The 12,481-nt window shown below is 31.2% G+C and overlaps 1 long non-coding RNA gene across 2 annotated transcripts in view; it reads right to left on the minus strand.

Moving 5' to 3' along the window:
* LOC140845029 (uncharacterized) overlaps positions 1-12,481 on the minus strand; it is a 144,414-nt gene that overhangs the window by 88,475 nt on the left and 43,458 nt on the right. For both annotated transcript variants that reach the window (XR_012123647.1, XR_012123644.1), the window contains exon 2: positions 10,060-10,157. This is a non-coding gene — a long non-coding RNA (uncharacterized lncRNA). The remainder of the gene's footprint in view (positions 1-10,059; positions 10,158-12,481) is intronic.

A 12,481-nucleotide genomic window follows, 5' to 3' on the forward strand; every position in this document is an offset into this window, starting at 1 on the left:
CTTCATTCTGCTCTTTAGCACATCTAATGAACTTTTAACTTCAGATATTGCATTATTCAATTTAAAAGTTTCTCTTTATTTTTTTCTTAGTTGTTGTTCATATAAAATATGCAAAGATTTTTCTCCACTGTAAGCATGTTTTACTGTACATCTTATAGCATACCTGCTTTAACATTATTGTGTGATAATTCCATATGTTATATCAGGTGATCTTTGCTTTTGAAATTAATCACATTTTCTTTATTTTCCATAAGTAGGCCTATTTTGAATTGTATTCCAGACATTGTAGAAACTCTATATACTGTCGTATGCCTCTGAAGAGTTTTGGTTTGTTGTTATAACAAGCAATTGATTTTGTAGCATTCAAACTGCAGTTAACTAACTGGAATTTAGATCTGGTCATTGGAAGTATTTTAAAATCTGGGAATCCACAGGTGTGAAGGAGTGAGGAGGTCTTTAAGTCTCTGGACTTGGCATGCAGTGGTGGCCAAATGGAACCTCTACAGAATGCTTCCTGATAGCACACAGAGAAAGACTCCATGGGTAAGACTCTACCTCCATATATAGTTTCTTCTTGCTTCTAGGAATCATAGTGTCCCCCAACTTACTGTGAAAGAGTAAAAAGGAGCCAATTTCCACAATGATCCCAATAGTTCTAGACCTCTGTAAGCCAAACTTACACTTTCCTCAAAAAAAAAAATACTATACTTCTGATATTTTAACAGGTAATAAGGGATAAAGCTCTTTCCTATTGCCAGTTTTATCTGCCAGCATCATAAGAGTAGCCCAGGTTCATTACACCATGCTGCCGTGTAGATCCAGAAATCTTTTGGCTTTGAAGAGGCAAGTAGCTTGAAGCTGGGCATGGTTAAAACTGGACCATATTCTGATCAGCATGGTCTTAAAACTCACAGATTTTGCCTGTGTCCTCTATACTGACACTGAATCACATACATATTTTGTTCAGTGTATGTCCTTGGTTCTATGACTCTGTGTTTCATTCTTCTGGCACATCTTTGCTAACTGTCCTGCTTCTGTAGGTGACCAGTTTATGCTTTTATGGAACAGGATATAACCTGGCTTTTGTTTTTCATACCACATCTTACCCCATGGTATCTAATATGAGGTTCCTTGATAAATAAAACTTTCCTATTTACTCACTAAATATAAATGGATCTGCCATTCTGGCTTAATATACAGATAAAGAGAAAACTATAAAAATGTTATAATATAGCTTAGATACATATGTGGCAACAGTTTTAAACTATAAGCATTAGTAAGAGTTTTCTCAAAATTTTTTCATTAATATCCATTATTCAAGAGGATGTGCCTATGGTTTTGTATGTCTTTCAATGCACTGCTACTCAAAATGTGGTCCACTGATTAAAGCCATTTTAAAAAGTTAGCTGTTGGTCTGTCCCAAGGTAAGTGCAGATTTTGAGAGTGTTTTTTTAATAAATTTTTACAGAGATTTGTTGAAGCTATTCTTATCTATGGAATGTAAATTAATGCAACCATTCCAATACAGTAGGAAGATATAAGATATTTGCTCTTATAAGTAGTATTTATTAATATATTTATTTGAGAAAATCTTCAAGTTTATAAGCTAAAGGTTACCTAAGTAAAATTCTCCAGTGGATACTTGAAAGTCAGAATCGATTGCATTATTTCTTCCTACATTCTTTTATAGAGAATGACACATTAATGGGACTTGATTGGGATAAACATAAATATGTTGTATTGAATCCTGGTATTTTCAGAAAGGAATTTATTATTAAATGATATCAATCCTAGCTGATACAGATATCGAGATATAAGGAGGATGTTCAAGAAAAAAACAGATATGATGATGGTAGCAATAGATACATAGTTTGAATTACACATGTGACTCTAGGGGTTCATTGTTTATATAGGGTGGTCAATTTTTTCATATATTTTTACATATTGAGGTAGATTATATGGAATTATGGGAAGTTTAATGAAGTGGAGATTTATTACTATGTGTGTGAGTGGCTGTGCATATGTGTGTCTTTAATGCCATTTTTTATGCATACTGGTGTGTCAGCTAATTTCATTAATACCATAATCCTCATTTACATGACACATGCCATGAATGTGTAATGTAGTTAGAATCAGTTCCTATGATTTTGATCTATAACAGTATCAATCAATCAATCAATAATATGCACAGTTCTGGTATTTCATTTCCTTGGATAAATTAATCCTTCTATATAAAGTTTAACTATGTTTGGGTGCCTAGATAACTGTTTTGTCAATTTTACAGTTACTTGCTGTCTCTTACTGCCCAGATTCCTCAGTCAGCATTATTTCCATCCATTTGAACTGTTCTGCAAAACTGAATCCCAAAAATGAACTGGCCAATCTCTTTCCTCTCAGGAAGCAACTCACTCTTCCACTAATTTACCCACAAGTAAATCTGTAGGGAAAAGATCTTTAGGAGATGATCTTTGAAAGGGTGTATAAAACTATCTGTGATACTTTTCCCTTCTTATAAAACAATGCATATTACTTGTCTTACATTGATAAGGGGCCCACAATTGGTTTTATTCCAAAGAAGCTGCCTAGATCTCTACATGTAAGATGCAGTTAAAAGTTGGTGGCAGTCTAAAAGCAGAGCACCTTTTAAATGAATAAACAAAACTTAAAACTTTAATTTTTCACTCATCAAAACACCTGGCTATATCTTATTTTGGGTTTCAAATGTCAATTATACCAATTTCAGATTATTTGTTTTGTCTTTAGGTCTGATCTTTTTCTTTAATTCAAATAATAGAAAAGGACCCTCATCGATGAAAAGCCCCAGATATTTATGTATGTTTGTATGGGGAACCGTAAGAGAAACCAATTTGGGTAAGTTTATGTTGTTCAATATACAATGATTCTTGATTTGTAGGCCATATGCTGGTGGAAATTGCTTGTGGTAGAAAAGTTTTTGACAGAGTGTTTCTTAAATTATTGGACTACAGTCAACAAATGTGTATGTTCCTTAATCTGTATTATATCTAAGTCTTTTGTATATTTTGTTCTACAGAAAAGAGGAAGTTAACACCATTAAAATCTCTTCTGTAAGTAAAACCATGCAACAAAATTAAGGAATCTTTAAGTATGATATATCTTTATATAGTGACCCAAACAGAATAAAAGGAGCAAAGAATCAAACCTAAAATCATCAAAGGGAAAAAAAGATTAACATTTAGAATTTTTATATTCTGATTGCCAACAGTGTAAAGTTAGATAAAAAGCTCAAGCTCAAGCAACAATGCCCTTTGTTCTCAGCAGAATATGAAACTTTTTCATTTATGATACATTTGAATAAAATGGATTGCTAGTTACCACCAAATTACATTTAGGACAAGCTTTGAATCAAATGTTTTTACTTATTTTCTTCCTTTTTCTAAAAAATGTCAAATATCCTAGCTATGCTGATATTAATTCATTTCTATGGTTTCTGTTTACAATATGATATGTGTGGTTTATTTTGCTTATCTTAGTTTAACACCTTCTTCTTATGGCAATTTGTTCTTTTCTCTTATTTGCCACAAACAGATTATCATACCTTTTCTTTTCTCTTAGTTACTATAAACAAATAGCCATTCCTCTAGCCTTAGCTGTTAACTTGTTCTAAGATGTCTTAGGGCCTGGTTTTCATCACTTTACTCCTATTTTTTAAGGTAACACTATTCACAGCTGAGCCTTTTGCAGCAGTGGCTGATATAATTCTTCCAATAAGAAACAAAACTTCCTGAAGTTCTTCCATAGTACTTGGGCATTAGCAACCTTTCCAAGACCATATGGTGCAGATGGTCATCCCATTTCATCTGGCACCTTCCCAAATTCAGTTCAAATTTAATACCAAATTATTCAAAGTCAATTTATTGCAAGAAGTTAATCTACCATTTTAGTAACAACTGGTGTGTGGTTATACATAAATTTAGAAATGTGATTATTAAGTAGACTCAAAGATGCATATTTTTTGTTATTCTATCTAAGGTAATATATTAATCTTTCCTAATTATTATGTGTGGAAGCTATTATAATATCAAAAATTTGTTTTCCTTTTTAGAAGTAACATTCATTATCACAAACTAAACCAAACCACTTAACATCAAAAGCAAATATCTAAAATATTTAATAAAAATATATAAAATAACACTGGATAAAACCTGTGGTAAACACTGACTTTGTCAAACATTATAATACTAGAAAAATACTTGAAGGATGACATTATGAGGTAAAATAAAGCATGTTCTGTTTTAACTCAGATTTTGACAACCTTAACCAAATCATCATTATAAGTTATACCCTCAAACAGGCTCATTTTTAACCATATATAAGCATCCTTAATAAATTATTAAAATAATTAATATTTATCCAGGGTTAAATTCTTAACTTGTTAGAATTTGAAAATTCAATAGATGGTGATTACACCTGATACATTCATAAAATTGTGCTATATCTGGAAACACAATGATGACAATTTTTTTTCATCTTCAAGAAACTCATAGCCTAAGGGAGAACACAAATGAATAAATGAACAATGACAGTATAATCCAATATGTTGAGAGCTATAATAGAAATTTTAACTTATGTTGTGAGTTTAGAGAAAAATAGCTTTTATTTCTGTCTAAGAAAGTGAGGCAAGACCTAACAAAAGGGAAGATAGGAGCTAGTTTTCATTGAACTCAAATATGCTAACTGCAGGAACATTAAATGGGGAAGATGAGCTACAAAGAAAAATGTGAAGAAATGATAATGTCTCGCACATAGGTTAGCCAGAGTGTCCTAGAAATAATGTTGGTAAATGTCATCATGTTGAGAGTTCAGCTATAAGCTACCCTTGGTATGACTGCCTCTGCATACATTTCGTTAGGCCAAGTGTCTAGCTGGGAGCCTTAAACTGACTAACATTAGCCACTCATGTATTTGCATTTCCTAGATAACAGACTTTAAATTCACAAGTAAATGTATGTTCTTGATATGACTTCACCAGTGGCCCTTATGATAAACAGTCTCCCTCGCCTCCTGGTGACTTCCCTTTGTGCACCCCATAGGTAAGGCTACTGAAGAATTTACCAAAACCCCACCTTTTCTTTTGGTTTGAATCTACCAATTCAGCCTTAGTCTGGGAACACCAAAGAACTCTGCCAGCAGACTCTAATAAAGAAGGCATGTGTCCTAGATTCTGTGACTCTGCCTGTACCCTGACTTGACTTCCACTTGTGGCCCTTTGAGGTCTGTCTTTATTTCCTCCAGGAACTCTGAGTAATAAATTTCTCTATTTCAAATCTGCTATGGTCTTCTGTTGAACTTTAGCTCACCATTCAACACCCCAGGCTCTATGTAACAAGCATTAATTTAACAATGTCATCACACACAGAAAAGATGTAGGGGTCTTTTGTGAAAGGTCTTTCATCTTATAGTAGAAGTGTTATGTTTTCTCTTTAAAAACAATAATTGAGTGAAAACCCTCAAACAGGAATGTGACATTATAAAATACCTTTTTTAACAAGAAAACTTTGGTAGTTCTGTTGGAAGAGGGATGGAAGACAGAATAGACACTTAGAAGGACAAACTAAGTTACTGATGTAATAGAAAATGTTAGGGAAGTAGAGAAATGATGTGTAATTGGAAATTAAAATGAAGAGAAATATTCTAGAGTTCTCCTCCTCACCTTTGGTAAAAGAATACTTGGTGCTTGTTCCATTTAGAAAGAAAAAGAAAGCATATGTGTTATTTAGTTTTGGGGTGATTAGTGATGGGATTATACTTGGGACATCCCTGACTTTTTTTACTGCACTGGATAACCTACAAAAAGAGAAATTACTAAAACATGGACAAAGGACTTGAATCAGGGAAATGAAAATCAAAACAATGAGATATTGCCTCATACCTGCTAAGATGGCCATTATCAAAAACAAAACAAAACAAAACAATGTTGGTGAGGATATGAAGCAATATAAACCTTTGTATACTGTTGGTGGAAATGTGAATTGTTACAGCCATTATGGGAAACAGCACAGAGGTTCCTCAAAAATTAAAAGTAGAACTACCATATGATATAGGAAACACACTTCTAGGTATTTATATAAAAGAACAGAAATCAGGATGTCCACGATATTTGCACTCCATGCTCATTACAAAATTGTTCACAATAGTCAAAATGTTGAAACAACTTAAATGCTCATCATACATAAAATGGCATATTATTCAGCCTTAAAAGAGAAGGAAATCATAGAATATATAACAATATGAGTGAACCTGGAGGGCATTATGCTAAGTGAAACAAGCCAATCACAGGAATACAAATGTTTGGTTCCATGATATCTGAAATAGCCGAACTCATAGAAGAATTCTATTCAAGTAGAATGGTATATGCTGGTGACAGAGGCCTGTAGGGGAGTAGGGAGTTACTAATTAACAGTTATAAAATTTCAGTTATGCAAGATAATTAAGTTCTAGAGATGTGCTGTACAACACAGTACCTAAAGATAATATTTTATTGTACACTTAAAATTTATTAAAAGGCTTAATCTAATATTAAATGTTCTTACTATAATAAAAATGGCATTATCTATTTTCTTATAACACTTATAATGGTACAGAATTAGACCTTTATTCTTTGGTATGAATAAACTAAACTTCATTAAAACTATGAAGCACATAATTTATCATGTAAAATTATTAGAGAGGTATGCATTTTTAAATGGAGTACATCTTGAAATATGCAAATATCTTTCTTTCAATATATGTATTCTGTATGCCAGAGAGAAAATATTTGAAAATTTTTATCAGCTTAAGTGGCTCTCCCCTACAACTTCCAGTCAACATACTACTCAATAGGGTATGGCACCTCTGACTTCAAGTGATAATTTAAAGATGAGTCATTCAGTCTTGCTAGAATCTATTAAAAAATTTCTGGAACTCGTAAAAAAATTACACATCTTTCTAGCTTTGCCAAAGTGTGTGACTACAGTCTTTATAATTTATAGTGAAACTCAACCCTAAGTGTTAAGATCATGCACTGCCTTTGTTCTGGTTTGGTTTCTTTCAATATTTCAGTTATAATGTATAAATATGGAATCGCCCTCTCTCTCTCACTCTCACTTTCTCCTCTCTCTTTCTCTGCTTATATTGCCCTTAAAAAACAAAGATAAGCCTGCTAGCCTAATGATTATTACTAAATGATACTAATTTGGCCTTATCCACGGTAACTTTTGGCCATCACTTAAACTACTGTTACATGTGGAAGTAACCTTGGCATCTATTTTTACAAAAAAGAAATCCAAATGGGAGGAAATAAATGCAATGAATTTACCTATTCTTTCACTTTCAATTGAAAATTTGTTTGAAAACAAGAGAAAGTAGGAAAAAGACAGTGAGTCAAAGAAAAAAAGCCATAATTTTATATTTCCCATGCTCAATGTAATATGTTGAAAAACTATGACTTTTATAAACTCCCCACTGATTACCCAAACATAAATATCTATTATTGCTTGTGTTTTTCCTTTCTAAGAGGCAGAAAGCCTATTATGAAAAAAGTAATTTTTAAAGGTGGTGTAAAATCTTAATTTTGGTTGACATAGACCTGCTATACAATTTAAGTGTAGAAATTTTAAGTGTTGTGAATAATATTGACTTCATTTGGTTCCAGAAGCTTAGAGCAGACACCAATACTTTGAGCTTTATTTAGTGTAGTTTTTCATTAATGTTTTTTATCATATTCATGTCCCTTAGGTGCCATTCCTACCCAGATTTTAAAATCAAAACTCATTTAGTGCCATAGCGACAGTGCTGTTTCATCACAACTCAAAAGTCATCCCTAAATATAAACTTAGAATCAATATGTCCTCTTCTTGTGTAATCACTGTGAGAACAGTTACCTCTATGTTTACCAACTCATATCTGATCACATGTGAAACGCTCACTGATGATACACAACTGGCAGGGACTTTGACTCTTCCTACTCTTTTATCTTGGGGTACAACTACCTCATCAAAAATAACAGATGATTGTTGATTAAAATCATTGTTAACAAGCATAACATTTATAAAGGCAAAACATTAATAGTGATCCAACATGCTCAAAATAAGAAAATTAAACTGATAAAAACTGAAAGAATACAAAATATATTTATACAATTAACTTAATGTTTATAGTTTTAGCACATTTTCCTTTATATTAAAGATGCTAATAAGAAAATTATTATTTTTATTTAATTTGTGTTTACTTTGTACATTTTTGGTGGTGTTACCAAAAAAAGAAAAACTGTGAACTATAAGCTCAAATAAACCATAATTATCTTTACATTTATTCATGTTTAGTTATACTATAAATAAATAAATTATATAAATAATACCTCTAAAAATATCTTTCCATTAAAAGGTTAAGCAATGTTTATTTTTTTTAATTCCTTTAATGGCTAGTGTTACTCAAAGGTATAATATTAGTTTTCTTTTTCTCTTAATCTCCTAGAGTGATACACCAAAGATTTCCATTATAATTTGTATGAATTATCTGTATTATCTGTTATGTATTATGAAAACTGAGGCTTTACAATGGAGCCCTTTTGAGAAGGTGCAGTTCAACCTCCATGTGCAATGCACATACTCTTGGAGTAATTTATAATTTGTTGCATGGTACTTCTAATATATATCTTTATATGTTTATATTTATACACATACATACAGAAATGACAGGGTAAATTACATTGAAAACTCTATTAAATTAATCTGAAATGCTTATGTATGTCTTCTTTTGGAGAGCTTTTGTGTAAGGGAAGTTTTATATTGATGTTTTTTATGAAAATTAGTGATATGAGTTGTCATCATTTCAACTGGACCAAAAACTGTAATAAATGCTTTCATTTGATTCTAAAAGGAACACTAAAATTTATCAAGTTCACATTTTTAAATAAATGAGGTAAGGATTTCTGTGATGGTGGGTAAGTTTAACTACAAAACTCAAGTCCTTGGCTACCATATTCTGTTAGTACCCTTGGAAAGATTGGTATTAGAAGAGTCAGGGAATTATAACAAAACTTGCCTTGGCAAGGTGGAAAAATTCTGCTTTTAGGGAATGGAAGGCAGTGCAAGACATTCCTAGAGCATATTTTGAGAACATTAGTTTGTCTAGTAGTTCAAAATATGAATGTGTGTATATACACATTATAATCATATATATATGATTTTGATAGTGCATATGCTAAGAACTCTAATTTGAATTCAAGTCAGCATGGTAATTATGCAAAAAGTTGGCACTAAATATATGCAGTCCAAGGTGGTGGAGAATTTTGTATCAGTAGGAAAGGAAATAAGGAACAGGGATTACCACAACTCTAAGTATTCAGGAAATATTTCAGAGCGCCATCCTAAAGCATTTAGTCCCAGGAAAGACTCTTGGAAATTTTAAGTCTATCCTGGAGAGAACATATTAAGTCATACTGATCAACACTTTGGACCTAGAGACAAAAAAAATTTATAAAAAATGAAGTTATGCTATGTGAATTAAAGCAGAGGAAGACAATATTGCATTGTGTGATTTACATGTGGAATCTAAAAAAATGTCAGATTCAGAAACAGAGAATCGAAAATAAAACTAGTTGCTGGAGCTTAGGGGTGGTGAGGAAAAAAGGGAAAGGATGGTAAAAGGGTATAAAATTTCAGTTATAAGATGAACAACCTTTCTGATGATCTAATATATAACATAATTGATAAACACTGCATTGCCTAACTGCAATCTGCTAACAGTGTAGAATATAAATAAATATTCTCACCAAAAAAAGGTAAATATGTGAGATGAATATGTTAATTAATTCCATGTGGGAAAATGTTCGCACAATGTATGTATATATCAAATCATCACATTGTACACTTTAAATATCTTTTGATTTTATTCTCCAATTATACCTCAATAAAGCTGGAAAAAGTGAAGCTGGATTGGATTATTATAAAACTCTTAGAATTAGTTTAACTGTCTATTGCTGCATGCACAAAACTTTACTCAAAATATAGCAGCTTATGGCAATAATTATTAGCTCACAGTTTCTTTGGGTCAGGAATCCAGGCATGGTTTTAGGTGGGTCTTCTAATTCAGATACTTCTGCCACAGTTGATAAGTTTAATTACAAAACTGAAGTTCTGTTCGGTGGTTGAGGGAAATAAGGAGAGATTAATAAAGTATGCACATATGAACCAATTAAGATGTCATCTGGAATTGTCATTTTTCCCAGTGTTTAAATGGGGAGAGATCTATTTCTAAGCTCACTCACATGGTTGTAGATATATATGTACATGATTGTATAGATATGCTTAATGCTGGGAACCAGTTATTAAGTAAATGTCTCTGAAATATCATTGGAAAATCATTTGTCTAATAGTTTAACTAGAAAATGTTCATAGGAAAAAAGATAACCCAAGTTACTTTATGTTCATTACAGTTTGTGCATTTTGTCTGAATGTCAACTTGGCTTTACATGAAATTCTAGACTAACATTTTTTTGAGTATCATATATGTTAATTATTGTCTATAGGCCTAAACATACTTGATGAAGAGTCTGATTTTTTAATATATTGTCCTTTTCTCAAAATAATTTTAGAAACAATTTCAAAGTTTAGGTGAAAGTGCTAAAAATGATAGCTTTTAAAAAGAGGGAGCAGAGAAGAATAATGAAGGTGTCTAATGCTACAAATATAAGAATATATGTGTTTTGTTTTGCTGTATTGTGCTAAGAACACAACAAGAAATCTACATTTAATAAATTTTTAAGTGCACAAAAACTATATGTATTTAAGTTGTAATAATGGAAACACACATGCAACACAAAATAAAAACATGGAAATACCTCATTTTCATACTGGTATATAGAATGAATCCAATTGTAATAAATCCTCAAAAATAATGGGACATTGATTCTTAGTAATTGATACTGGATGAATGAGTATTTCAGAACATTATGAGCAAATCTTAGTTTCTATTATAGTATGGTACAATTGTTTTTAGGTTAAATATATAAAATTTAATTCTAAAGAGATATTTACCAATGCATAAGCAAAATGTGAAACATGAAATGAAATTCTGCTAAATAAAAATAAAAGTCTTACATTCAAATGTAATTTTTAGAATCTGAGAAAATTAAAAGTATTGTTAATATTAAATATGGAGGGATAGTTAAATAAATAATGGTCTGATATAATGCGATTATTTTCAAAAAAGTACCTTCTATTGCATCTCCAACTCATTCCCCTCCTTAATTTCTGAGAGGGTAAATAAGGTCTCTGAGCCACACAATAATAAAATTTAAAACAATAATATTATGTTTCTGGAGTTATTGTGAAAATTAAATGCAACTATTGGTTATTAGTGATGTTAGTGTTGTTACTAAATAATAGTAATAATATTTGATGTAATAATATGCAAACATTAAAATGAGGCATTTAAACTACTTATTATTACATTTTAACTAAAAGTGAATTCATAAGACTATCAAAATCACATATATATGTAAATATATATGTGTGCATAACTAAAATGGAGGAAAATTCCCAAAATCAAGATAATGCTAAGTGCTATGATTTAAGGTGATTATTTTTCCAATTTTTAACAATTCTACAAAACAGGCATATGTATCATATGTAATATATTGAAATTACATATTACAGATAATTTTTCTATGCTGTAAATAATAATTTGATACATATGTGATATAGTCATATGTCATTGTGATGTGTATACTATAAAATATTATAACAATAAAAACATCTTTCCCTTAGGTAGCACTTTTTCCACTGCAGCCCTGCCAACCACTAATCTCTGTTCTGTCCCTCTAGTTTCAGCCTTTTCAGAATATCATATAAATGGATCATTGAAATCATGTTAAGTTTGGCTTCTTTAAGTTACAATAATGCATATGTGATTATTCATGTTATGTGCATAACTAGTTTATTACTTAGTATTATTAAGAAATTTTTTATTTATATTAACAACAGTTTGGTTATTCTTACCCCTTTTAAGGGCTATTTGAGCTGCCTCTAGTTTTTACAAGTTAAGCTATAATAAACATTTGGATACAAGAATTTGTATAAGCACACATTTTATTTCCCCTCACAAATACCTAGGTGAGAGAAAACAGTCATCTGATAAGTATATGTTTAACTTTGTAAGAAACCAGCAAATTGTTTTCCAAAGTGACTATATCAGTTTACATTCCCACAAGTAAATATGAGAGGATCAGTTCCTCAGCATCCTCATTTGCAATTATCAGTTTTTTCAAAAAGATTTATTCATTTTAATAGTTGTGTAGTAATTCTTCATTGTACTTTAAGAAAAAATTATAACTGGAAGTTTATACATATTTATTCCCTTCATCTTATTCTGCCCTTCACCACACCCTCACCTCTCTGGCAATCACCAGTTTGTTCTTTATATTTATTGAGTCTATTTATTTTTGTCTTTGTTCATGTGT

Source organism: Manis javanica, chromosome 2 (genome assembly GCF_040802235.1).
Source record: "Manis javanica isolate MJ-LG chromosome 2, MJ_LKY, whole genome shotgun sequence".
Taxonomy (NCBI): Eukaryota; Metazoa; Chordata; class Mammalia; order Pholidota; family Manidae; genus Manis; species Manis javanica.